This window comes from Telmatherina bonti (genome assembly GCF_933228915.1).
Source record: "Telmatherina bonti genome assembly, chromosome: 6".
In the NCBI taxonomy this organism is placed as follows: Eukaryota; Metazoa; Chordata; class Actinopteri; order Atheriniformes; family Telmatherinidae; genus Telmatherina; species Telmatherina bonti.
In genome coordinates, this window is record NC_136624.1 from 7,331,174 (window position 1) to 7,343,404 (window position 12,231).

The window sequence follows — 12,231 nt, forward strand, 5'->3', positions numbered from 1 at the left end:
GAGGTCAGTATTATATTCAACGTACCAGCTGCCACTGAGTTGATCCTTCCTGCAGCATCGATCCAGCAGTCACTATGTGTGGTGTGCTCATTATTTCCACAGCAGCATTGACTGATTCAGGTCTTTCATCCCGTCTCTGCAACGCAGCCATTAAGCCCACAAGATGCAGCATACAACACTGGGATTTACTTCCTCTTTGGCAGGAGCGAAAGGCTGCATTATCAATTCAAATGTGTTGAATAAAACAACTATCATAGTGAAACCATCCGCCAGCCTCACAAATGTCTCGGCAACATGCAGAAGCAGCTCCCCCACGCTGCAAACAGCACACCCCCATCTTCATAAAGCCATAACAACATAAAACCAGAGAGAAACGCACGTCTTTTTCATGCTGCTAGAACAGAAGTTGATCCCTGAACCGGTGGGGGCTTTGAAATCCAGACTGAAACCAGCTTAGATAGTCAAAATGAGTGTGTGTGTGTGTGTGTGTGTGTGTGAGGTCCCATTTTGCAGGGCAGAGCCCCCACATGATCCACAGTAAAGTAAAATCAAGATAACCATGATCCTCTCTTGTTCCCTCTTTGTTATATGAGCTATAAAAAGTAAAGAACCTGTGGAGGGAGCTGCAGCTTTCAGCCGTGTGACCATCTCCAGCCTCTGAAATGAGTTCACTATTAGGTCCCTCACAAAAAAGAGCTTTTTGATGTTTATCTGGCATATTAACATTCATAGTTGGACTCCAGTTTCTGATGACTTGAAAAGAAATGCATAGAGTGTAAAATGAGATGCTGAGCGATGCAGACTGATAAAGATGCCTTCCAAGAACTGCTGTTACTGTGCACGGTGTCAGTAAGAGATTGTGGTTATTCTAATTATATATGAAACTAATGGCTTATCAGATTCTGATTCTGAGAAATTTCTGACTGAACGTTTATAAGTTTGGTATCAGAGCAGCAATAATTATTTTCTTAGAAGTTCTTTTTACCAACTCGTTTCTGAGACTTTATGAGACCTTTATTTTTTATTTCACACACTGTAAAAAATGATGTGACAACCACACGTGTTCCTCATGTAAACCACATGTACAAATGTGTTTCATGAACATAATCATCTGGTCTACATGTGAAAAACACAATACACATGTAAATCACAGTCCCTGACATGAAAAACTTGAACACCACATATAAACTCATTTGGTTCACATGAGAACTAAATGTAATCCACATGTGATTCACATGTGGAAGACTAATGTGAGTCACTTGGAATAACATGAAAACCACATGGAAATAAAATGTGGTTAACATGCGAATGACATGTAATGAACATGTGACTCACAAGAGAAGATATCTCTGGCATGTTGATAAAATGTGGTTCATCTGTCAAATCATGTTTGACTCACCTGTGATTCATATGTCATATGTGAATGTGATTCACATGAGAACCACATATTGACATATTTTTCACATAAAATTTTATTCAGGTGGTTCACATGTATATACATATGAACCACATGTGTGACAAACATATGAATCACATGGGAATCTGTTGAGGTGGACACATGTGAATCACATGTAAAGATCCTGAAAATCACATGTGAATCACCTGTTTGACACGTGTCTAAAACACATAAAAATATGCATGTAAAAAATATGGTTCACACATGAATCAAGTGTAGAACAAGAAAACCATGTAAATAACGTGATTTATATGTGAAGAACATGAGAATCACATGAAGTTGGCGTTTGAATCATGTAAAGAACATGGAAATCCCATGAGAATCACGTGTTTGACAGATGTCTAACACATGATTTATTGTGAATTAGTATCATCATGATGAGAAAGCCAAAGGGGTTTTTCTTTAAAGTCAATGAACTGATTCCTCTCTCAAAGAACCGAATCTTCAGAAGGCGAGTCTTTCTTTAGATGGGCAAACAGGTGAAGGATCGTTCCAAAATGTAAATAAAGAAAGGCCTCTTAGAAGGCAGAGAGTGTGGTGGCACAGTCCAGGTACACAGACAGAGCTGGACGTCAGGTTTTAATGACATGTTTTGGCCAATTAAAAGCGTCATAATGTTTAGACTTTGGTTTTATTTTGTTGATTTACATGTGTAGTTCTGTGTTCAGTTCTTCTCATTTATTTTTTCTAAGATAATAAACAAAAACAAGCAAAAGTATGATTAAAATCTCCATCTATCCATTTTCTTTACCATTTAATCCATTTCAGGGTGGTGGGGGTAGCTGGAGCCCCTCCTAGCAATTAGCAGGTGAGAGGCAGAAACCCTGGACAGGTCACCCAGCCATCGCGCGGCCTTATTAAAATATTAAACATAAATATATTTTCTGATTAAAAAAAAGGCACAAAAATAAGGCTCTTTTGATAAAAATAGATAAAATCCTTCGCAACAAGCAAAACACTCTAATGCTAATACAGACTAAAATGAAGAATCATTTAGGAGCTAAAGGAGTCGACTCTTTTAAAGGAGTTGGGTCAAAATAGTCGACTCTTCAAAAAAGGGATGAACTTTCCAACATTTTGTGCAAATCACATGTGAAGAACATGAAAACCAGATGTAAACTTTTCATGTGATTTAGCTACACGTTTGACACATATGACTGACATGAAATCCACATGTAGCGTTCTTGGTTTATATGTTTTCCATGTGTTTGACAAATGATTCACATGTGAACCACCTGTATGTGATTCACATGTTCCTTATATGTAGGTGACATAAAAGCCCACCAAAGCCGGAAGTTTGCAAAAATGTGATTTACCCCATGCGGTTCACATGTGTAAATACATGTCAACATGTGAAACTCCGCGTGTTTTTTCTGTAAGTGTTGCCACAGGAGTGTCCGAGGATTACAGCCACTTGGTTCTGGTGTCCAACCTTGTCTCATGTGAAGAAAATTGTGTTAAAAAATCTAAACTATTCCACATTTAGAATAGAATAGAATAGAATAGAATAGAATAGAATAGAATAGAATAGAATAGAATAACTTTATTAATCCCAACTTGAGAAATTTAGGTAATAATGGTTTATTTTCATCACCAATACATGAATATGTTGTCTTTATCTTGAATTTATGTGCAAATCCTTCATGTCTGTTTTTATTTACATTTCAGCTTTCCAATTCTTTTATTTATCTATTTATTTATTTTGGAAACCGGGTTGCATGAGTCATGCCTTCATCCCGTGTGCCTTTCAGAGCAGAAATAACTCCTGCTTGAATCTGTGCTACTCTCCATGTGAGCGTGCCTTTTGTAAATAGATCTACTAATTATTTCTACGGGTTTGTGATGATGGCAGACTCACAAATAAACCTTTTTCCAGCATGATCTGATACAATGTAAAATCCTGTTGAGTTAGTCAAGCCAAGGTGGGGAAAGTATGGATAAATAACGAGGAAACTGGAATGCTTTTAGAGACATTGAGCAGTTTGCAGTCAAACAAGCCTAATTTGTGTGAATACAATCAGGAAAAGTTTTTAAATATGTTGTTTTTTTCATGTATTTATGTCACAATTTGTCCTAAATCCATCTTTCTTTCTAAATTCCTCATGTGATGTTATGGTTCGTAAAGTGAAGATTGCTTTTACAGTAACACAAATGTATTAATTTTGTTTTTATTTATTCACTCTTGGTCCTTCAACGTAGATGAGGTTGGACTGAGAAGTTCAGCTCTTTTTAAAGCTTCAGATCTTCTGAGTCGACTCCTTTAGAAGAGCTGACTGTTTCGGCTCTTAATTTAGTTTTACTGAGCTTTTATTTTGGTGTAATTTAACATTTATGAGCACTTTGTTATACACAGATAAACACTCATACATACATACATACATACATACATACATACATACATACATACATACATACATGTACCCCTGCATACCTACAAAAATGAAATAAGGTGGATAATACATCATCCGTCTGTTTACTTTCCCCATCCCTTTACCATCCTGCCCCGCTCTTACTCACCCTCTCAACCTCCCTGAAAACAATTAAATATAAAATTTGTTGATAAAAATTTTAGAAGAGAAAAAAACCCAAAAGTGACCAGTAGTAAATGACATATTTATGTTCTTAACTTTACCAGGATGAATTAGTCACACAAGTGAGACCTAAGCGTGATTTGACTAAATAAATAAATATATAAATATAAGAAGTATAAATACTTACATGTACACACGTACAATACATTGGCCTGACACAGACCACACATTGAACACAAAATAATAGTAATGCACACACACACACACACACACACACACACACACACACACACACACACACACACACACACACACACACACACATGTATTCTCATGTTTGAGCAGAACAAGGGTGTGTCTGAATGACTTATCCAAGAATTCTGTTAACTTTGTCGTATAAAAACCTACAATCTGTCTCCATACCTTCTTCTACTAGTTTTTCTTTCTACTGGACATTATTTCTTCATGTGGGATACATGACTGTAACTCATGAAGCCATGCAGGTGGTTGTACATCCAGCGGTCACCAAAGCTGCTCTGATAAACTGGGTGAATCTGTCATCAAAAGGGCGATCCTCGGTAATGTTGACATCTTTATTCCAGTCACCTGGTTTATAGTTTTAGTATCATTATTCAGAACAACTTCCATTAAATATTCTTCCTAATGCAAATTTTCCTTTTTCAGCTTTTGGACTTTAGTGAAAACTGATTAAACAGGATGAAAAATGAACAAGTATTATGACTGGAGAAACCGTCCAGAAGTCGGACCGAGCAGAAGTCTGGAAGGGAACCTGAACCTGTTTTGAGCCTTAGTTGATCGTTCAGACTCTCTGGCAGCTCTCTGGTAAATAAACAACTTCTACCTGAGTAGTTTTTCATCGCTGAGTGCTCATCCCAAGTTACCACACCTTCTTCATGCCAAAGAATAAAAGCAGATAACTGTTAGACATAATGTCCAGTAACTAAGGTTGACCCAAACCCAGCTTAGTTAGAGAGAACTTTTTATCCTAGAGAGAGAAATGAAATGAAATATACTTTATTAATCCCAAAGGGAAATTCAATATTGTAGTATATAATAATAATTAACTTGAGGAGGTCTTGTTCCGGAGGCTGATGGCTGCTGGCAGGAATGATCTTCTGTATCTTTCAGTCTTACATCGGACCTGAAGAAGCCTCTCACTGAACACACTTTGTTGTTTTATTACTGTGTTGTGGAGAGGGTGTGAAGAATCCTCCATCATCTTCATCAGCTTGTGCAGCATTCTTCTTTGGACAATCAGCTCCAGGGGCTCCAGAGTTACTCCAAGCACAGAACCAGCTTTCTGGATCAGTTTGTTGATTCTCTTCAAGTCTCTGGTTCTGATGCTACTACCCCAGCAGATGCTGCAAAGCTGACTGCACTCTCCACAACAGACTTATAGAAGATATGCAACATCTTGGTGCAGACGTTAAACCATCTCAGCTTCCTTAAGAAGTACAGTCTGCTCTGACCTTTCTTGTAGATGTAGTCAGTGTTGCATTTCCAGTCCAGTTTGTTGTCCAGCTGAACTCCAAGATACTTGTATTCCTCCACCACCTCCACCTCCTCTCCCAGGATGGAAACAGTGCTTTGTTTATTTTTCTTCCTCCTGAAGTCAACAATCATCTCTTTTGTTTTGCTGCTATTTAATATAAGATGATTGTCACTGCACCATTTAACAAACTGACTGACCAGTTCTCTGTACTCTGCTTCTTGTCCATCCCTGATACACCCCACAACTGCAGAGTCATCAGAGTATTTCTGCAGATGACAGGACTCAGAGTTGTACTGGAAGTCTGAGGTGTACAGAGTGAAGAGGAATGGCCAGAGTACAGTTCCTTGTGGTGCACCAGTGCTGCTGACCTCCATCTCAGACACACAACCTTTCAGTCTCACAAACTGGGGTCTGTTTGTGAGGTAGTCATAGATCCAGGTGGTTGTGGAGGTATCCACCTGGAATTTATGGAGCTTCTCACATAACAAATCAGGCTGAATGGTATTAAAAGCACTTGAGAAATCAGAGAACATGACCCTCAGAGTGCTGCCTGAATGGTCCAGATGAGAGTGTGCTCTCTGGAGCAGGCATATGATGGCATCTTCAACCCCAAGTCCATTACGATATGCAAACTGTAATGGGTCCTGAAAGGTGTTTACTTGCTTGTTGAGGTGAGCCAGTAAGAGTCTCTCCAGGACTTTCATGATGTGAGATGTCAGGGCAACTGGTCTGTAGTCACTTGGTTCAGCTGGTTGTGTTTTTTTAGGCACTGGAACAAGGCAGGAGGTTTTCCACAGCACTGGGACTCTATTTTGTCTCAGACTGGTGTTGAAAAGGTGCTGGAGAATCGGACATAGTTGTTTTGAGCAGGTCTTGAGAACTCTGGGACTGACACCATCTGGACCTGCAGCCTTGTTCTGGTTCAGTTTCTCAAGTTGCTTCTTAACCTGATTGCAGGAGACAAACAAGGTGGAGGTCTCAGGATGTCCTGATGTGGAGGGAGATGAAGCTGTGTTCTGGTCCATGACTGAGCTGCAGGGTGACAGATTGGAGGCGTGACAGGAAAGCAGTGGGCTTATGGAGGGTGTGTGGTCTGTTGGGCTGGAGGTAGGGGGTGAACTGAACCTGTTGAAGAATATGTTCAGCTCATTAGCTCTGTCCAGACCTCCATCAGGCTGGTCCCCCTTTAACTTGAAGCCGGTGATCTTCTTCATTCCAGACCACACATCCCTCAGGTTATTCTGCTGGAGCTGACTTTCTAACTTCTTCCTGCAGTCCTCCTTGCACTTCTTAGTTTGTGTTTTAAGTTGTTTTTGTGTTGCCCTCAATAACTCCCTGTCTCCATCCCTGAAGGCTTTCTTTTTGATGTTCAGCAGCTTTTTCAGGTCACTGGTGATCCAGAGTTTGTTATTGGGGAAGCACCTCACTGTTCTTGTTGGGACGATGCTGTCCACACAGAAGTTTATGTAATCTGTCACACACTCAGTCATGGCGTTGATGTCGTCTCCATGAGGTTCACAGAGGACGTTCCAGTCTGTAGCCTCAAAGCCTCCTCTAAGAGCATCTTCAGCTTCAGCAGACCAGATTTTGATAGTCTTTGTGATGACTGGTTGCTGCTGAACGATGGGCTTGTAGGTGGAGGTGAGAAGAACCAGATTATGGTCAGATCTTCCTAAAGGAGGCGGGGCAGAACAACTGTATCCATTATTCATATTTGCATAAAATAAGTCCAACATCTTATTTTCTCTGGTGGAGCAGCTGACAAACTGCTGGAATGTTGGTAGAGTTGCAGAGAGGGAGACGTTGTTGAAGTCTCCGGAGATCACCATGAATGAGTTTGGATGCTGTGTTAGTAGTCGGGCGAAGACGGAGCTGATGACGTCACAGGCTGTGTCTGGTGTGGTGCCAGGTATTATATAAACCGCTACCAGAATAACACAGGTAAACTCTCTGGGTAAATAATATGGACGGATGCTCACAGCTAACAGTTCCATGTCCCTTGTGCATATCTTCTCCTTGACAGTAACATGTCCAGGATGAAACCAACGCTGGTTAACCAGCACTGCAATTCCACCACCCTTTAGCTTTCTGCTGTGTTGTCTACTGCGGTCTGCACGGACCGTTTTAAAGCCCGGTACAGACACATTACAGTCAGGGATGTGTTCATGCAGCCATGTCTCGGTGAAGCACATAATACTGCACTCTCTGTATTCTTTCTGAGACCTTGTTAGCATCTCAAGCTCATCCGTTTTGTTAGCTAGCGATCTCACATTACCTATGACGACGGTCGAGAGAAATGGTTTAAATCTCCATCGCCGTCTTCGTTCTCTGACTCCCGCTCTGCATCCTCTCCTCTTCTTTTCAACTCCATTGGGATTTGATGTGTTGTTTCGCTGATAATCCGCTGATTTGGGAAAGGTTAATCAGTTGATCCCGATTGTAAACAAGTCTTTCGTTGCCATGGAGACTCATCATGACAAGCCTTGAAAGAGCAAAAATATGCAGAAAAATCCTACTTGCAGCACACCCTCCGAACCGGCATGAAATCCTCATAAAAAAATACCTAATTTGAGGTAATTATCTATGCCAGAAGACTTTGTACTTTAAAAAAAAAACCAAGATAGCAAGTCAGAGCTACTACAATCTGCTGCCAACAGCATAATCTAGAATGTAAATCAATGCAGAAGGAATAACATTTCCATAATGAGTAACATATATGTGAATACATAGAGCATAAAATACCACATTAAGTCAGACATAGTATGAAATTTCCACATGGTGACTCTGTTGACCTGTTACTTGAGTTTTACTGTCTCTGGAAATTCCTCCTGCTGTGGTGTTACCTTGTTTGTTGTGTACGTGAACTTGTTACGTTGCCAACATATTTCTGAGCGGTGACGCCGTGCTGAGCTGCACCGAGATGCTGCAGATGAGGAAAAACAAATGGATGTGATGCCGAAAACACTTTATGCAAAGCAATTCAAGATTATTCTCTTCAGCCTGTGGATGGCACACGTGATGCACGCTTGTCTTACACTTGTGAAGATAAAAACTTTTAATTTGATCCATAATACTTGACTTATTTTACCCAGAAGGTCAAGGATAAAGCCATTATATTCTGTCCTGCCAGGGTTTACATGTGGAACAAAAGCACAAGATGAATTATTTTTATTGTTGTCATTACTTTAAAGCACCATTAAGCAGTTATACTTCATGGAACAAGCTCAACTTCAAGTCAACTTTATTTATTAAAACAACCAGAGTTGAAACAAAGTGCTGAAAACAGCCCAAACAACAAGTGAATAAAGCAGTTAGAAGAGAGATAAATAACACATTAAAAGAACTGATTTTATTACTAAAATAATTTAGAAACAATATACAATTCTAAGGAATAAGAAAAAAAGGTAAATATTACCATCAAAACTAGTAATTAAAACTGAACTATAGCACAGTGACCAGAAGTAGTCTCACACTGGGCTGAAAGCCAAGGAATAAAAAAGGCTTTTAAGAAAAGTCTCAAAAATGGACATGAAATGGTAACTTAGCACCTTTCAGAGCATCGCTTTCCTCTGTTTTTCATTCCAAAGCAATAACAGAACAATAAGAATGGATCATCCTCTGCTTCCTGGATCCAACGCATTGGTTCAGATTGAAAATGCTGGAGGGGATTAATGGTTTCCTGCGATCATTCATCTTTATCAAGCTGCAGCAGCAAACTGGGATGTTCTTAGAAGTAAACTGTAAACAGGGAAGTAAACAAGAGAGTCCTTGGCTCCATTTACACCTCATGTGAGGGTACAAAGTGCATTAAATCATGTATGTAAGAAGTCAGAGGTCGTCCTGCATGACGGGAAATCATAAAAAATCCATTTCTGCCACTAGATTAGAGAAGCAAAACCTCAGCATTTTTATCAGGCCAGAAATGTCCTGTTTCACTATCCTGCAGGTTTTAGATGCTTCCCTGCTCCAACACACCTTGTTTCAGTGAAATATTGAAATATTGAAACAGCATCAACTACACGACATGTTGACTGATTATCCCTCGTTATATTTCATTTCTACAAGTTTAGGATAATAAAATAATGCAGCTGTTGAAATGACACTGTCCTCCCAAATACGAGAACACGCAGGTGAGACTAAACCTGATCAACCTCACAGCTTTTCTCCCTTAAAACGTTGTTAAAGTGCTTGTGCATGCATAGGAGCAGCGTTTTCCTTGTGATGCCTGTACCTGTGGTAATAACTGATCTATTCCTTTGCTTTGTTTGGATTTTGCTGAACACATGGATGTAATGTTGAAGTTTCCTTGAACTACAAAAAAAATAAAAAAGTACTATTTAAACGTTGAAAACATTTCAAGGAAAACAGGAGCTCAGACTTGTACAACTTGTGTAATTTACACTTACATGTGTAATTATGTGTGTAAAAAGGCTAAATGAAAACATGCATGTAAATCTGGACTCGTGAAAATTTTATAAACTTACTAAGACTGAAAAATCAGCAGGTTGTTACTTAAAATTGGATATTACATAAATAATTGAAAGAGAAAACATATTGATTCTGAGCTTGAGAAGTGTCTCTTTTTCTCCATTAGATGCTTCATGTAATATTAAAAAAGGTTTTACAGCTGACTTTGTGGTACGAAACAGTGATTTGTGTGTATTTATATCCCGATAGAGGAAATCATGGTGCCCAGATCTGAGCTGAAAGGTTGTAGCTTTTGATAACCCATCAAAAATATTTCACGTGGAGGCTATAAATCCATCTTGTGTGAACAGACTGAACATCCATTCGATGGTCTCGAGCATCTTGCTGAGTCCAACGTTTCAATTATTTATAGTTCTCTAAAGCAAAAGAAGCTTCTATTCAGCACAGACCAGGTAAGTTAAGTGAACTGTGGTCAGAGCTGAAGCTACATGTTCCCATCCTGAGTTAAAAAGAAAATACTGCCGTCTTTGGGAAGGTTAATGAGCAGTTCAGTGTTCACGGTTTCCCAATGTTTCATCTTAGTGTCACAGCAACACAACAGCTACAAAATGTCACAATTAGCCACAGTACTTGACAGCAGCTGCACAGAAAGTTCCACAGATAATAGCTCATATTGAAATGAAGAAACATAATGCACCATCAGTTTTCTTTTCTATTCATTTACCAAGATTTTTGCAAAAATACTTTGTTTTTCATTCATTTGGTGAAAATTCAGAGCACAAAAAAGAGCATTGGAACTTGTGTTGCAGTGTTGCGTCATGTTGCGGTTAATAGTGAAAGGTTGTGGTTTTTGCATTCAAGTTGTCATGTTGTGTGGAGGTTTGGACCCAAATGTAGGAACGGGAGCCACGGATGCAGAATAAAGATGTTTTATTAACTAAATAGAAATCCAGAAGGCTAAACTCAGGCAGAATATGGATGAACTTGGTTTATGTTATCAGTTGCTGGTTGAGTAACACTCATACCCCTTGGTACTGAATTCATAAACCAAGGGGTATAAATACATGGAGGGAATATCTAGGAACAGGTGAAATGAATCAGAAAAATCAAAACCAGGTGAGCTAATGGACAGGAAACTGGAGATAAGGGAACTAAACAAGGAAAACTACAAAATAAAACAGGAAACTGAAACTAAAAAGACACAAAAAATCTAAACCATGACATTGTGTTGTGGCTTTTGTATATATGATACTTCAGGGCCAGCGTATTTTACACGTAGACCATATAAAAGACAGACGGAGCCTCCATGACGAGACCCCTTTCAGCCTAGTGGAACTCCTTGGGCAGTTCCCCTCGCTTCGAAGGTCTCAAGCAGGAACAGAGGTCACCTAACCCTCAACGCAGCACAGAGGAGCTCAGTTTTTCAGACTGAAATGTTTTCCTTATTACTTAATGCTTCGGGGAAGATACAAAGAAACATAAAGAACATATAGATGCACTGATGTTGCATATAGAGAATATAGCATTTAAGCTAATTCAGAACTTTTAAGTGAAAGAACAAGTTAATAAAAAAAAAAAAACAGGAGAAATATCAGATAATGTGAGATTACTGAAAATATCTTAACACACAAACATAAACACACACGAGTGAAAAAAACAGTATATGTAATTAAAATATGACATGATCAAGATCATTTAACATTTTTGAATACTACAATCGTACCGTTAAACAAACTACATATATACAACACGTAGTACGCAGCTGCTCCTCCCTTCCCAGTACCCCCTACAGGAGTTTCCGGGGGATACGGTCGCATGCCTTCTCCAAGTCCAAAAAGCACATGTAGACTGGTTGGGCAAACTCCCATGCCCGATTCAGGACCCCAAAGAGGGTACAGAGCTGGTCCTCTGTTCCGTGACCAAAACGAATACCACACCGCTCCTCCTCAATCCAAGATTCGACTATCTGATGAACCCTCCTCTCCAGGATCCCTGAATACACCTTACTGGGGAGGCTGAGGAGTGTGATTCCCCAATAGTTGGAGCACACCCTCCGGTCCTACTGTACACAGTATTGATGGAGCACTGCTTCCCCCTCCTGAGTCGCTGGATGGTGGACCAGAATTGCCTAAAAAGCCATCTGGAAGTTGTTCTCCATGGCTTCACCAAATTTCTACCATGCCCAAGTTTTTGCCTTGGCGAAAGTCAAAGCCGCATCCCGCTTCGCCTGTTGGTACCATAGACTGTATATAGAAAGATGGACGGCGCCTCTGGCGGTCAAAAGTGAAGCCTATGTGGAAGTG